Genomic DNA, 16955 nt, shown 5'->3' on the forward strand with positions numbered 1-16955 from the left:
CCCCCAGCCGAGGCTGCCGTGCCCTTCCGACAGCCACCGTGACATAAAAAGCGGCCAAGGACCCTTTTCCAGGGAATAAAGCTTCCCCAAACCCGGCAGCTTTGGAGGGCATCCCGGCTACCCATCACCGGACCCCCGCTCCCGATATCCATCACTGTCCCCGTGCCCGGCCGGCACCCACCGAGCCGTCAGGGGGACGGTTGGGACACAGAGGACATTCTGTTCCCTTCTCTCCCCTTAAATTATCCTGCCACATCCAGTAGATCTCGGCGCTATTTTTAGGCCTTGCTTGTTTAATTATTGAGAAAGATTTTGAAGGATCTCTCGAAGGCGGGGAGACGAGCACCCGCGGGTGCTCACCAGATTTCTCATCCCGCTGCTGCTGGCGGAGGCTGCTCGGCCCCAAAGCGCCGGGCAGAGAGCGGGGACAAAGCCACCAACGTCCCCCTTTTGCCGCAGCCACCGTCGTCCCCCTCGGCCACACGAATCCTCTGACACCAGCTCCGGCCTGGCCTTCCTTTTCCCGCGGGGATGGCCGTGGGGGTGGGCTTTGAAACCAGTGGGCGAGCAACCCCGCTGCCGTCGCCAGGGCGGGAGGAAAAGCAGCTCAGGGGCTGAGACGGGGACAAAATCTGGTCCCCAGAATGACACTTTGCCAGCGGAAGGCACCATTAGAGCTGGGAACCGCTGGGTCCCAGCTAGGAAAAACCAGCGCAAATCCCAGCACCCCTTCCACCAGGAACGGATGCGGCCCACAATTCACCATTTTCAACTAAAACGGCCACTTTTCTTGCTGAAAAATGACCTTATTCTCAGCTCGCCGAGTGGAATGGCAATGGCAGGAGATTTTTATTAGTTTTTTTTTTTTTTTAAGCCGGTGCCTTTCATGTTTCCGCTTACAAAAAGCCAAACAGAGGAGGGCCTTTATTTGAGATTAAAGGGTTACGGTCAAACTTGAAGTCTGCTGAGATTTCAGCAAAATAATACGTGATGAAGGAAGAGCCGGATGCTCAGGCGGCATCAACTGCCGTGGCTTTTATTATCTGCGGTTTTGCAACACCTTTCCCTACCTGCCGGCAACCTGCCCCCGGGGACTTCAAGGAAAACATTGATTTCCCCCAGCTGCTGGGCTCCGCCAGCTGGGATTAACGTCCACCAGCTGAGGATATGGGCTGTTCAGGGTATCCAGGATGCTGCCCATGTTTCCTAAGGAAACAAGATTTTAAATATATATATATACATATATATAAAGAATCATGTATTTGGTCTGTTCATCCTCCCCCTCTCAAGCATATGGGGTACAAAGGTAAAGATAATCACTTTAATAGCGCGGATACCGAGGTGCTACAGGTTGTATGGAATAATTATCCGCCACGAGAGACCCCGTGCTCCGGGGAAGGTACGGCGGGGTGACCCCCGACTCTGTCCTAGCCATCGGCCACGTCGCAGGGCGGGTGGCCCGAACGGAGCGTCTTTGGGGCCGGACCCCACAACCTCCCCCCCCCCACACACACCCCCTGCATCCAGCCCCCCGAGCCGTGCCCCCCCACCCCACGTCTGCCTCTCCCCGGGGAGGTCCCCGAGTGATGCCGCTCTGCCGGGACGCTCCAAAAAAAGTGGCGCAAACCGATCGCTGCAATTAATTGTGGTGCGATGGAGGGGCTGGGATGGGCATCCCGAGGCAGAGCTGCTCCGGGGGCTGGAGCCGGGCTGAGCTGCTCCTCCTGGGCGAGAGAGGGGGGCGAGTTGTCAGCCCCTGCTCCTTAACACCCTGACAAGCTTATAACTATTTCATTTGTTACACTGTGAACCTTTTTAAATTAATGAACATAAGGTTGTCACGGTTGCTGTGGCGACGACACGTTGCCGGGGCAACGGCAGCGATGCAGAGCCTGCGGAGTGTAATCAGGGGTCAGGCTAACGATGGAGCCGGGATGCATGGGGGGGGGGACAGCGGGAAGGGGCAGCGAGCCCCACTGCTCTCACCACCCCCGCACCGCTCCCCGAGCCCCCCCCCACCCTCAAAACCAGCGCCGACGGGTGGGAAAACCACCATCGCAGCCCTTCCCGGTCGCCGCCGCCCTGAACCCGGGCGCGGAAAACTGCCTCGGCATCCTCCACCTCCGCACGGCCCGAGGATGCACGCGCTCCGAGCGAGCCCGACCCCTCTAACGGGGCAGACGGACGACTCGCAGACCCCATCCCACGGTCACACCGCCTCCCTTTCCCAATATTCCCATCCTTCCCATCCTTCCCATCCTTCCCATTCCCCACGGGGCTCTCCAGGTCTCCAGTGCCCACCCGGCAGCGGGCGTCCGTCCACGCCAAGGGTGGCCGAAGCACAAGAGACGCGGCCACAGGGCAAAACTGCACCTCTGGGTCCCCTCCCAGAGGGACACCAGGACACCGGGGTGGTTTGGGGACAGCTCGCCCTGCCTCGCCCGTCCCACCAGGCAGGCGCTGGGGACAGGGACACCTCGTCCCACCGAGCCCTGCCCCGGCATCTCTCCACCCCGGCAGTTCGGAGGCTGTGTGTGACCCACAGCAGCGGAGATTTTTGCAGCCATGAAACGCTTCAAATGCATTTCCTCCCCCCCACCTACCCCACCCCCCCACCCCAGCAACGTGCTGGGAAAGGATGGGGAGGGAGGGGGCAACGGAACACCTCTGCGAAAATCTCGCTGAAGACGAAGGGCTTGGGGGCGCTGGGGGGTGAGAAGCTCAACACGCCCCGGCAACGTGCGCTGGCAGCCCAGAACCCCCCCCCAGCCTGGGCTGCATCCCCAGCAGCGTGGGCAGGGGGGCGAGGGGGGGGATTCTGCCCCTCTGCTCCCCTCGGGGGAGACCCCCCTGCAGTGCTGCCTCCAGCTCCGGGGCCTCGGCACAGGAGAGACACGGAGCTGTGGGAGCGGGGCCGGAGGAGGCCCCGGAGCTGCTGGGAGGGCTGGAGCCCCTCTGCTGGGAGGACAGGCTGAGAGAGCTGGGGGGGGTCAGCCTGGAGAAGAGAAGGCTCCGCGGAGACCTTGGAGCCCCTTCCAGTCCCTCAAGGGGCTCTGGGAAAGCTGGGGAGGGACTCTGGAGCAGGGAGGGGAGCCACGGGACGTTGGGAATGGGTTGAAACCAAAAGAGGGGAGATTGAGATGAGATGTGGGGAAGAAATTCCTTCTTCCGAGGGCGCTGAGCCCCTGGGCCAGGTTGCCCAGAGAAGCTGTGGCTGCCCCATCCCTGGAGGGGTTCAAGGCCAGGTTGGACGGGGCTTGGAGCCACCTGGGCTGGTGGGAGGTGTCCCTGCCCAGGGCAGGTGGGGGGATGAGACGATCTTCCAGGTCCCTTCCCACCCAAACCATTCTGTGATTCTATGAAATTCGGAGCAGGAAAACGCCTTCGCAAGGTCTCCAGGCAAGTGGACTTCGAACTCCTCCTCCTCAATCCAAAAGGATCTCCAGCCCCTCTCACTCCTCACGCTGGAGCTCGGCAGCCCCCTGCGCACGGTGCCGCACGGGTGCCACCATGCACGTGCCACCCCCGTCCGGGGACCCCGTGGGCGCCGCACCCACAGGGAAAGCGGTGGGTCAGGGGGTGGAGGGAGGCTGGAACCGGGCAAGGCGACGGGGTGAAGCAGCTGGGACAAGGGGACGGGGAGCGGGATGGGAACCGTCCCCTCCCAGCGCAGGCTGAAGTGGCCGCCCTCCGCTCGGGGCAAAGCGACCAGCCCTTCTCCGCACTGCCATCTCCCCGTGACCAGACCTGCAGGGTGTGAGCGGGGGAAAAAAATGGGGTGGGGAAGGCAAGTTTCGGGGCTGGGGATTTCTCTGCCTCCTGGGAAGGGACGTCGGGGCTCGTCCCGGGGCCGTGGGCACGCAGGGGGGCAGCTCTGTCCCCAGCAGCCCTCGCTGACACCCCCGAGGTCCCTGCAGCATCGCGGGGCGGCGCGTGGCCTTCTTCCCCACCACATCTGGCCCAACATCTGTTTGCACCCAGACACCCCGGAGAGCCCCGCGGTGGGAAACCGGGCGGGGGGGGGGCTGCTACGAACCACAAACACCAGCTCCCCTTCCAGCCCCGAGAGATGCACAACGTAAAGTAAAATACGTTTCTCAGACCAAAAAAAAATGTATTTTAATGTATTTTTATATATCTATTACGACATTTGTAGGGGTTTTTTTTATATGTGTATATATAAAAAAATACGCATATTCCAAAATCCTCCCCAAAACCAGCTCAAACCTTAATTTTCTCATCCAGCTCCTGAAGGCACCGTCGTGCCGGGCTGCTGGAAGGAGGAATGACCCATCAGGGACCGGCACCGCCATTCCCCGCGCTGGGGCCTGTGCTGCAGCCCGGCGGGGGGCTGCCGAGGACGCGGGCGTCCCCGAGCCCCCTCTCGGCGCTGAGGTTTCGTAAGCACGCACGTGCGCCATGCCGTACCGCAGAGCAGCTTTCAGAGCCCTTCCAGCTCTTGCCGCCTGTCTCAATATTTCTATTTTCCCCCCAATACGTTTCTCATCAGAATTGGAAAGGGGGAAAAAAAAAAAAAAAGATAAAAAAAAAAATCGTGACAACATTGAAATCCATGTTCGGGTTTGAACAAAAGCAGCATCTGATGATCCGAGGGACGGACCCGCGCCCCGCTCTCGGGGCTCCACGGGGTCGCAGCATCCCATAAAGCCCTTTTCCCGTCCTACTGATGGGGGTGACGCACGCGGGGGCCCGGGGGGCGATTTCCCTCCCTATCTGCCGTGGAAATCCACCACCAGCCACGGAAGAGGGGCCAGAGCGGAGCCTGGTCTGCTGGTGTCCCAGATAACGCTGTCACCCCACACAAACCAGGCTCGGCCCGGCAAGGCCAGAGGGGGAAGGGGAAATGTCAGAGCCTCCCCCCGCCCCCCCCCCCGCTGTGCAAAGTGGGACTGGGGACCCCCAGGAGGGACAAGTGTCCAGGGGGACCTGCCCCGGCTGCCCCCGGCTCTGCTTTCCATCACTCACAACCGGCCGCGGGGGCTGCGGCAAAACCTCAGCGGGGCAAATCGGGGGTGGGGGGGGAAGTAAATTAAAAATTTTAAGTAAAATAAAATAAAATGAAATAAAATAAAAAGGAAGGGAAGGGAAGGGAAGGGAAGGGAAGGGAAGGGAAGGGAAGGGAAGGGAAGGGAAGGGAAGGGAAGGGAAGGGAGAGGAGAAAAAAGAAAAAGAAAAAAGAAAAGAAAAGAAAAGAAAAGAAAAGAAAAGAAAAGAAAAGAAAAGAAAAGAAAAGAAAAGAAAAGAAAAGAAAAGAAAAGAAAAGAAGAAAAGAAGAGAAAAGAAGAGAAAAGAAAAGAAGAGAAAAGAAAAGAAAAGAAAAGAAAAGAAAAGAAAAGAAAAGAAAAGAAAAGAAAAGAAAAGAAAAGAAAAAAAAGAAAGGAAAGGAAAGGAAAGGAAAGGAAAGGAAAGGAAAGGAAAGGAAAGGAAAGGAAAGGAAAGGAAAGGAAAGGAAAGGAGAGGAGAAAAGAAAAATAGTAATAAAAAATAAAATAATAAAAAATAAAATAATAAAAAATAAAGTAATAGAAATAAAACAATAAAAATAAAATAAATTTAAAATAAAAATTAAAGTAAAAAAGAAAATAAAAATGAAAACATCTCCATGACCAGCAAGGGTGCTTGGGTCAACCTGGGGCTTGTTTTCCCGCACGTCGCCTCCGAGGCTGGGTGGTTTGTGGTGGGGAAGGGCATGGAAGCTGGTTTCCCCGCAGCCCGGCGTGAAGTGAGCGGCTGGGGCTGAGCCCCATCACTGCCAGGGTGCGGAGCAGCATCACCCGGGGACTGGGCATCACCCGGGGACTGAGAATCACCCGGGGACTGGGCATCACCCAGGGACTGGGCATCACCCGGGGACTGAGCATCACCCAGGGACTGAGCATCACCTGGGGACTGAAAATCATCCAAGGACTGAGAATCACCCAGGGACTGAGAATCATGCAGGGGCCGAGCATCACCCAGGGACCGGGCATCACCTGGGGGCTGAGCATCACCCGGGGACTGGGCATCACCTGGGGGCTGAGCATCACCTGGGGACTGGGCATCACCCAGGGACCGGGCATCACCCGGGGACTGAGAATCACCCGGGGGCTGCGTGTAAGGTCCCTTGCTCCCACTCCAGCGTCCCAGCACCGACGCTGCCGCCTCTCCTAGGGGGGCTGTGTGAGTCCCCCCCCGCGAACCCAGCTTGGCTTATCTTTCCAAGAGGGTCATTTCCAGAGGCCAAAACACGACCCGGCGGCCAAACCGCAGCTTCCCCTTCCAGCAGCAACCGAGTCAGCATCATGTGCCTGGGGTGATGCTCTGCTCCCTCCCTCCGCTTTCCTTTTTTATGTGCAAGAATTTTTTCTTTTTGTTTTAAAAAAAAAAAAGGCAAGGAAGGAAAAAGGAAAAAAAAAAAGGCATAAGGAGCCTGGCCTCACGGAGCCCCGTGAATTCAAGCCTGGGCCAGCTTCAGAGAGGAAAAGACCAGCAAAATCTGCTCCAGCAGCAGCCGAAGCTAATTAAATGGCAAATGCATCCGTTCCCAAAGGACTCGGTGCTTCCCAGGGGCCCCTGACCCCCCGCCACCACCTCGGGCTGCAGCGACGCCGCTCTTGGTGCCCCTCTCACGGCGGCTCCGCGCCCCAAAACCTGGGGGAGAGCTGGGTGCTGCCGGCACCCCACTTCGCACGGCCGTCCCGGCGCTCCCCCCTCGGCCGGGGGGCGCTGGGTGCCACGGGGGACATCCCGGGGGGTGCTCACCCCACGCTCCCCCCTCCCCAGGTCGCGCTCCCTTCCCTGGCCTAACACCCAGGTCGGACACACAGAAAGCACCCACCGGCTCTTAACATCTCCGGGCAGCAGGGACTAATCCCGTTTTCCGGATTAAGGCAGACTTTCGCCACGTGATGGGTTGGAAATAGCGCCCGAGTCCCGCTCTGACCCACGGCCAGCCCCCCCCGCCCCGCCCCGGCTCCCTCGCCGGGGACGGGACCCCCCCCCCTTTTATTGCGTTATCCCCAATCCCGGGGTTTCATTCCCCCCGTTCCCCAGGCTCAGGGCTCCGTTCTCCCGATCCATCCCAGGGACAACCTCCCGCCTCCCTCCCCGCTCCCTTGTTCCCGGTCTTTCCCTGCTCAGCGGGCGCCCGCTGCCCACCCGCCTCCGCTCCCTAATCCTTCCTAATCCTCATTCCTGCCTCCGCCGCGGAAAGCCTTATCGAGCTCCCGCGTCTAACTCGGGAGCAGGGAGAACTCGCTATCTCCCACCCCAATCTCTTCCACACTCTATTTTCTTCCCGCCCGGAGTTGATTTCCCTCACCTAATTGCCCGGAAAGCTCTTTTCCCTTCCTCTAATCAGTCTGGAGCAGACTTTCTCCAGATAATTGTGCCGAGACCTGATCACCCTTCTCATCTCCCTCTCTCCAACACTCCCAATTTCTTCACTAAACTCATCTGCCGGAGCTGCGTTCCTTGGTCTAATTATTTCAAGGCTCCGTTGAGTTACTTAATTGCTTGCTCGTCTGGCACCCGTATCTGAAAGCTCCCAGAGCATCTGGGACGGGACTCGGGTCTGAGTTATCCTGGTGTAACCGCGTTTCCCGTGAATAAACCAGCTCCGGGTGCGCAACAGTGTGAGCCCGGAGCAAATCCCGCTTTAAAAAAAAAAAAAAAAAAAATAGAAATTCTCCGAGACGAAGAACTCGCTGCTTCCCTCGGCTGGAGGAGCAGGACCTCCCGGGCCGGAGGGGACGCTTCGCTGCAGCCCGCCATGGGCTGCCCGGGGCTCGCGCTTGGCCACAGCCAACAAGGATCTCGTTTTTAGGCCAAGCTGGGAATTTACCTGCGCTAACGTCAAGCCGAAAATAGGCCATTAAACTCGGCCGGGTGCTGGAGGAGCCAGCTGGGACCATTTTTCTCCCATCCCCATCCCCATCCCCATGGTAGCATCCACAGGGGTTGGTTTTCCCGGCTCCGCTCCCCTACTCTCGTTATCGCCCAGCCCCGTCCGCTTTCCCCGGGCTAATTGATCCACTGTTTTGTTTTCTTATCAAATCGCTCTCGGCCTCTGATGCTCCTTTAATCAATTCCCAGCCCTATCTTGCGCCCGGGGCCGCCGGGAGACCTTTCTCTGCAGCCGCCGCTGTCTCTAATCGCTGGGGGACTTTACCTAATTGGTGTAAAACCTGATTTCTTTCTCTAATCGCTCCCAGGCCCTGATTCACTTATCTAATCGCTCCAAAGCCCAGGCCTTGCACACCTCCTCTCCAGAGCTCCGGCGTATCCTCCTCCCTGGGTTTCCCCCCCCCGCCCCGACCCTGTCCCCGTCCCCGTCCCCGCCGCCGTCCCCCCCGCAGGTGGCCGGGCTCTCCTGACTCCCTAATCCCGCGGCTGCTTGAGCTCTTTAACTAATCCAGCCAAGATTTGGCCCCCGCGCTCGGCTGCTCCCCTGACCCACTGCCGGCAGGAGCAAACCCACCGCCGGGGGGGCCGTTTTCTCCATCTCGCCCCCCCCATGCACCCCGCCGAAGTTAGATTTTTTTTCCCTACTTTCCTCCCCCCCCACCTCCGACAGCCCCCTGGGAAGGGCGACACGGTCCCCTGGGGGTCCCATGGCCACCCCGGTGATGAAGGTACAGGCGATGAAGGTGATGGAGGTGTCTTGCAGCCCCCCCTGCCCCGCCGCAAGGATGTCTGTCCCCCCCCCTCACCAAAGGAATCTCCCCTCTCCGCCGGGACGGGGTGCGCCGGCTCAACCAGTTCCCACCTGGCTGCACGCACTGGGCCGGGCGCGGGGAGGGGACGGCGATGGGACGGAGGCACCCCCGGGCTTGTGTGTCGTGTGTCCCCCCCCCACGGTGATGGGGTTTGCGCCCCCGTCCCCAAAGGGCCGCGCTGTGGCCGCGGCGGCGGGCGCGTAGCTCGCCCCAAGCCCTGGCCTTCCTCCCGGTGAGTCACGTCCGCTGATTCAAGCCAAAGAAGTTGTCGTGGGACGGCATTGGCGGGGCGGGGGGGGGGAAATATTCCTGAGCACCAGCCTGGGAGGATCCCAAGGCAGAGGACGGGGTGGCAGGCACAGAGCAGAGGGCAGATTTGTTAATTTACACACACACACACACGCGCGCGCGCACCCCAGAGTTTCACAGCGGGAGAGGGGGTCCCGGGCCGGGGCGGCTGCAGCGTCACCGAACCCTGCGCCACGCGGGCCAGGGATGGCCAAATCCTGCCTCGAGGCTCCAGCAAGACCCTTCCGAGAACGGGGCAGACCCCAGACCCACCCTGACCTCTTGCCTGTTGCTCCAGTCGCCTCCAGTCCCCTCTGGTACCCTCCAGTCGCCTCCGGTACCCTCCGGTCCCCTCTGGTACCCTCCAGTCACCTCCAGTCCCTTCTGGTACCCTCCAGTCCCCTCCAGTCCCCTCTGGTACCCTCTGGTACCCTCCAGTCACCTCCAGTCCCCTCTGGTACCCTCCAGTCCCCTCCAGTCCCCTCTGGTCCCCTCCGGTCCCCTTCGGCCGGCAGTTTCGGCCCCAGAGCTCATTTTTTCCCTTGGAGCATCTGTGCTGAGCAAAAGCTTCCCCTTCCCGTGGCCGGGGGGGGCCGCGGCCCCCCAGCCCACACTGGCTCAGCACCACAAGGTTGCTCCTTCCTCGCGGGGTGACTCACGGCTGGCTCCCGTTTCTGCTCAGCCCCACAGCCGGGAGGTGTTTTTGGGGGCAGAAAATGCCGCCTCCCCCACCCCAGCCCCACATCCCGGGAGTCGGAGGCGGCTTCAAGCCCCAGCTCCATCCTCTTATTGCTCCAGTTTTCCCGGCTCCCGAGGCTGGGGCTGGAGCTGCCCCCGGAGATGCTGTGATGGAGACGGTACGTTGAGGAGGGTACGGGGCTACGTGGGGCTGGACCCAAAGGAAATGGGAATTGTGTCCCACCTGGGAGCTACAGCAAGGGTGCACAAGCGCTGGGGCCCGATCCTTGCTCTATCCATTCAGGAAAGGGAACAGGGCGGTGCATCACTGCGCTTTGGGATTTTTCAGACCCTCATCAGAGCAAAGTGGGGTTTTCCCCCCGCCTGAGGCTTTTATCCCCCCTTGAGATGGCTCCAGATGCCACCAAAGCTCCCCCCCTGCATCCTCGGAGGATGGAGGATGCAGGCGGATACCCAGCCCCTTCCCGGGTCCCTGCCCTCCGCGCGGGGCTGGGAGCACGTTCCCAGAACCCAGCAGTGGGAATCTGGTGTGTTTATTTGCAATCCAGCGCTGACCCCGGGACTGGGAGGAGAATGAGTCAGCTTCCAGTTCAGGGCAGGATTCCTCATCGGGCCTCTCCTCTCGGTTAAAGCAAGCGCCATTTGGAGATGCGGCGATTAAATCATGTTCATTGAATTGGCGCTTCTAAACCGGCGACGGGCTGCAAGCTTTCCGCACCGACACTTCTCAGGGTGGAAAGCGCCCGAGCCCCCAAACCCCCGGGTTGCGGGAATAACTACGGAAGCGCCGGGGTCCGCAGGCTGCGGGAGGTCGGTGCCCGCGTCCCCCGAGGAGCTCGGTTCGGAGAATTGCAGGATGGTGGAGGTTGGAAGGGACCTTTCAGATCATCGCGTCCAACCATCAACCTGACGCTGCCCAAACCCCCACTGACCCACGTCCCTCAGCACCGCGTCTGCCCGGCTTTTAAACCCCTCCAGGGATGGCGACTCCACCACTGCCCTGGGCAGCCTCTTCCAATGCCTGACAACCCTTTTGCTGAAGAAATTTTTCCTAATATTCATCCTAAACCTCCCCTGGCACAACTTGAGGGCATTCCTTTTCTCCTATTGCCTGTTCCTTGGGGGAAGAGCCCGGCCCCCCCCGGCTACCCCCTCCTTTCAGGGAGCTGTAGAGAGCGAGGTCTCCCCTCAGCCCCCTTTTCTCCAGGCTGAACACCCCCAGCTCCCTCAGCCGCTCCTCGCAGGACTCCTGCTCCAGCCCCCGAAGAGTTAACGCAGGTCTCTGGTGCTGCTGTGGCTGCTCCGAGCAGATCCTGGTCCCCAGGGACCTTCACCCACCCCCTGGCTGCTGTGCCCTGGGGATGCCGCGGGGCACAGGCAGCTCCTGCTCTGACGGATGTCAGCGCTCGCACAGCTCCCGGGGAGGGACCCTGGCAGCATCGCCATCTCCCCGAGCCCGGTCTTGGCCCCTCTCCCCTCCCCTGGTGTGCCCCCCACCCCGACCCCATCCAGGCTCCATCCCTCCTGTCCGCACAGGCAGAGGCCACCTCCAGCCCGGAGCAGGGAGGAAGCTACGGGAGACAGATCGGAGTTTAACCCTGCCTGCACGACGCCACGCTTTGGTGCCCCCGCTAGAAGAGGAAAGATTCCGTTCCTGGCTGGATGCGGGTGCAGCCCCGGCGTGACCCGACGCCCCCGCAGCCCCTCCTGCGAGCTGTGCCCGCTGCCGCGCCGCAGCAGCCAGCCCTCCGCCACGCTGCTGGCTTTGCTGCCTTCCTTCCGGACAAGAAGGAAGGGGATGCCAAGCCCGGACGCTCCCCGTGCCCCTGGGGACCAGGACCTGGCTGCTTTCCCCACGGGCAAGGACAACCCGAGGACCCTAAAGCCGCTCTGCTTTTACTCGTCTCAGACCCGGGTCCCTCTCGGAGGATGCCGCGGCCGGGGGTGCAAAGCCAACCCCCGCCCCAGGCTCACCCAGGAGGGGGCAAAGGTGACCCCCATCAATCCCCCTGCCCCAAAGGCCCCCTGTCCCCGCCGGGGGTTGTCACCGGGCCGGCAGCGTCGCCCCACGGAGCCCAGCCCCGGCTCCTCGCCACGCAGCGCTGGTACCCGCCATGCTCCAGCCTGGCATGTCTTCCCAGGGTTGCCAAAGCAACGGCGGAAACACAACAAACAGCAACAACACACAGCAGACAGTCGGCAAACATTCCCCTCTTATTTTCTCCCCGGTTCGGTTTGTGCTTTTCCCCCTTCTCCCACGAGGAAGCTGCTGCCATCGGAAGGGAACAACAATATTATTCTCAAGCGCGTGAAGCCTGCGCCATCCCAGCAGGAGCAAAGCTGCCAGGAAAGCGCCGGCTTCTGGGGAGGAACCCAAAAACCCCCATCGCTGAACCCCGAGTCCCAGCCGGGGTGGCCGGAGCCGCTCACCTTACCTGCCGGGTGCCGCAGGCCAGGTCTGGCTGTGCCGAGCAATCGGGGCTGTGCCCAAGCCAGGTTGGCCGAATAAAGGGAATTCCCTCCTCCTTGGGCAGCCGCCGGTGTTTTCCCGGCCCGTTGGGGACCTCGGGGCTGGGATGCAAGCGGTCCGGCGTGACTCTATCCAACGGTGTGTTTTTTGTGTGTGTGTGGGGGGGTCGTCCGGGGCTCAGCACCCTTTTGCACAGGGCGGGGGGCCCAGGAGCATCCTCGAGGCTGAAGCAGGAGCGGGCGGAGGACGCCGGAGGCGGAGGGGCCCTGGGTGCGCGGACACCCCGGGGCTCGCCGAGGCAGCGCCGCAGCCGCCGTGGCGAAGGGGGATTAACGGGCGCAGCGTGGGGCGCGGGCTTTCAAAACGGGATTAGCATCGCCGCGGCACGTGACGCCGGGGGAGAGCGGCTCTCCGGGAGCGCTTGCCTTCGAGCCAGCACCAAACAACCCCGGCACCCGCTCCGCCAGCCGGGCAGCCCCCCAGCCGGCAGCATCGAGACGCGGCAGCAGCTTTCTGAGCCCAGTTTAACAACTTTTCATCCTTTTTGGGTTTGTGGGCTCCTGCAGGCGTACTGGAGTAGGCAGAGGATGCTCCCAGGGCAACCAGCTTCCAGCCATGAGCCTTCCTGCGATCCTCCATCCCATCCCACCTCTCTCTCCCCAAATCTGGGAAACCCCAGACCCAGCAGCCCCTTTCCCAGTCCGGAGCAGCCCCAGGCTGGGTCTGGTGGCACTTCTCCCCACTGATTACACTTGGCAGCTGCCTCCAATCTCCTTAACTCCGGCAAATGCCGAGTACCACGGGATGCAGGGCTCTCTCAGATGCCCCGAGATCCAGCCTGATTAGACTGGAAACACTTCACACATATCCCATACCCCGCGCCACTTTTCTCTCCCTCTCACGTGAATATACTTATGCTTCTGTTAACCCTCTCTCATGCCCTGTAATGGTATCAACTGGCTGTTACATGGGTGCACAGCACTGGATGTGGCATGGGTGCAAGGTGCTGGGTGGTGCATGGGTGCATGGCATTGGACTACGCATGGGTGCGTGGCGCTGGATGGTGCATGGCTGCAGGACACTGGTAGGTGCAAGGCACTGGACGATGCACGGTTGCATGGCACTGGATGTTACATGGGTGCATGGCACTGGACGTGGCATGGGTGCAAGGTGCTGGATGATGCACGGTTGCATAGCGCTGGACGTTACATGGGTGCATGGCACTGAATGGTGCACGGGGACAAGACACTGGTAGGTGCAAGGTGCTGGATGATGCACGGTTGCATGGCACTGGATGTTACATGGGTGCAAGGTGCTGGGTGGTGCATGGGTGCATGGCGCTGGACGATGCATGGGCGCAAGACACCGGAAAGTGCAAGGCACCGGGCAATGCACAGTTGCATGGCGCTGGACAATGCATGGGTGCCTGGCGCTGGATGATGCATGGGTGCAGGACACTGGTAGGTGCATGGCACTGGACAACGCACGGTTGCATGGCACTGGCTGTTACATGGGTGCATGGCACTGGATGTGGCATGGGTGCAAGGTGCTGGGTGGTGCATGGGTGCACGGCATTGGACTACGCATGGGTGCGTGGCGCTGGATGGTGCATGGGTGCAGGACACTGGTAGGTGCAAGGCATTGGAAGATGCACGGTTGCATGGCACTGGGTGTTACATGGGTGCAAGGTGCTGGGTGGTGCACAGGCGCATGGCGCTGGACGGTGCATGGGCGCAAGACACCGGAAGGTGCAAGGCGCTGGATGAGGCACGGTTGCATGGCGTTGGATGGTGCTGGAAGGTGCTGGATGGGACCCACCGGTGCTGGATTAGGTGAAACAACAAGCCACAGGGGGAGCCCAAATCTCTCCCTTTCTCCCCATCCCCAGATAACACCTTTCAGGACGGTTTTAGGAACAGGTTAGGGCAGGACCTGACTTTCCTCCCTGTCCCCTTTGGTGTCACAGTCTGGGCAAGCACCACACTGCCCCAGCGAGCCCAGGGCCCTGGGGAAAGCCCACAGGGCAGAGGAGAGGCCAAGGGCTGTGTGTGCGAGGACAGGCCCCTGTCCCCGGGTGCCTCGGTCTCCCTTTGTCCCAGATTTGGACTGTGCGCCCTGGGATCTGTGTGACCGAGCTGTCCCTCCAGGCTGGGCTACACCAGGGGGCCAGCAGCACGGTCACATCCAGGCCCCCGCAGCAGGAGGCTGCTGGTACCTGCAAAGAATCATAAAATCACAGAATGGTTTGGGTGGGAAGGGACCTGGAAGACCATCCCATCCCACCCCCTGCCCTGGGCAGGGACACCTCCCACCAGCCCAGGTGGCTCCAAGCCCCGTCCAACCTGGCCTTGAACCCCTCCAGGGATGGGGCAGCCACAGCTTCTCTGGGCAACCTGGGCCAGGGGCTCAGCGCCCTCAGAAGAAGGAATTTCTTCCCCACATCTCATCTCAATCTCCCCTCTTTTGGTTTCAACCCATTCCCAACGTCCCGTGGCTCCCCTCCCTGCTCCAGAGTCCCTCCCCAGCTTTCCTGGAGCCCCTTGAGGGACTGGAAGGGGCTCCAAGGTCTCCGCGGAGCCTTCTCTTCTCCAGGCTGACCCCCCCCAGCTCTCTCAGCCTGTCCTCCCAGCAGAGGGGCTCCAGCCCTCCCAGCAGCTCCGGGGCCTCCTCCGGCCCCGCTCCCACAGCTCCGTGTCTCTCCTGTGCCGAGGCCCCGGAGCTGGAGGCAGCACTGCAGGGGGGTCTCCCCCGAGGGGAGCAGAGGGGCAGAATCCCCCCCCTCGCCCACGCTGCTGGGGATGCAGCCCAGGCTGGGGGGGGTTCTGGGCTGCCAGCGCACGTTGCCGGCCCATGGCCAGCTTTCCCCGCCCCAGCACCCCCAAGCCCGCCAGGGACCGATGCTGCAGGGTGCCCGCAGCACCCACGGCCGGAGCCGGGGCTCCCTCTGGCCCCGCCGCTTTCCCCCAGCTCACGCTGACATCTAGTGGAGCTGCCTCGGGAAATCGCTCAGCCCGACATCCCTCCTTCGGCAGCTCCAGGGCTCCACTTCCCCCTCCAAATCCCTTCTGGAAAAGGTGTGGGGAGGAGGCCAGAGCCAGCACCCCATTCCCGAGCCAGGGTCGCCATCGCACAGCTTTCCGGGAGTCAAAAAATCCCTTTTTCCACAGCAACACCGAGTCCCCTCCAGCCCATGCTGAGCCTCGTGCAAGGTGTCCGCTTATCGGAGAGCTGGGGGTGACCGCCGTCCTGCTGAGCCGTACATCAGGCTCCCCCTCCATCCCCAAAACATCCCGAATAAATGGTTCCAGGGCGTCAAACACTGCTCCCGCAAAGCCAACGGCTGCCGGTGGCAAAGAAACCCCACCGAGCCACAGCTGGGGAAGCGACAGTTCCTCCCCTGAAGGTGAGGAAGGAAAACAAGAAATATGGTAACCAGAAGAAAGAAAAAAAAGCGGCAACGCGTAAAACACACCAGCAGCTCCCAGGGACCACGTCCCCATCGACGGTGCAGCACCCAACAGGTTAACGGCAGGCCGGGTTTATTTTAAAACTGGAAAAGTGCTGCAGCTCGCTCCCGCTTCGTTCCTTCAGAGATATAATCATAGGCTTTAGGAGAAGTAATCATAGTATTTATTTAAGAATTAAGCGCGGCTGAAAGTGGCCTAAATTCCCCTTGCAAGAGCTGAGTCGATGCCTCAGCGCCTGACTCAGCCCTGCTTCGAGGCAGCCAGGCCCCGACGATTCCCCTCGGGAACGATGATTCCCGACGGGGTGCTGGAAGAAAGGCCAATGCGGCGCTGATTCCCATGGGGAATGATGATTCCCAAAAGGGTGCCGGAGGAAAAGGCAAGAGCCCGAAAGCACCCAGTGAGTGATGGGGGTGGGGTGGGGGGGGGGGGGGAAGCTGGTTTAAGGAGAAAGGACCGTTCAGAGCACTTCTGTATTTTCTTATCCGTATTTATTGAGAGTAAATGAGCGGAGGCGGCACAGCTGGAACACGGCACAGCTGGACCACGGCACCCTCGGTGCGAGGGGTAAGCGCCGGTTGCAGCTTTGAAATGACAGAAAGGAAAAAAAAAAAAAAAAACACACAACCCAAAAAATACATAAAAACCTCACAAACAAACGTCACCTTCCGAAGACAAGACAGAGGCCAAGACATCAGGGTAGCGCTGAGCTGCCAAGGCGGTTACCGAAGCAGCGATGGAGTTTCCCATTCAGGTCCCTTCCCCCCCTGCCCCCCCCCCAAAAAAAAAAAGCTCCTTTACGGGGCAGGTTGGAGACCTGCTGCTCCTGCGCCTGAAGGAGACGGGGCTGGGAAGAGGCTTGGGACCACCACCAGCTCCTTGTCCCTCCCGTAGAAAGCGTTTACGGGAAGGAGAAAGTGCCTTAAAAACAGCCATGGCCGCGCTTTAAAAAATAATTAAGCGTCAGAGCAGATCAACGGGGGAGGGAGCAGCCGCCGGCCTGGCTGAGCCAGGGGCTCGGGGCTTCTCCGCACCCGGCAGCGACGTGGTCCGGATGGGAGGAGAGGTCCCTGCTCGGGTCCCGCCGCAGCCTCCCCGGGACAGCAGCGGCTCTGAGCCGCTATTTCCGCCCCCAGCCTGGCTGGAGAGCAGGCAGGGAAACTCATTTTTAAAGAACAAAATTCTCTCCTATCGCACCTTGGTTGAGCGGAGAAGAGCCCCTGGGTGTCGTCAGGAGCCGTTATCGCCTCTGGGTTCTCCCTCTCTCCCTACCCCGACATAAAGCCCGATTCTGACATCTTTGACAATCACCTG

The sequence above is a fragment of the Rissa tridactyla genome, chromosome 23, assembly GCF_028500815.1.
Source record: "Rissa tridactyla isolate bRisTri1 chromosome 23, bRisTri1.patW.cur.20221130, whole genome shotgun sequence".
Classification (NCBI taxonomy): Eukaryota; Metazoa; Chordata; class Aves; order Charadriiformes; family Laridae; genus Rissa; species Rissa tridactyla.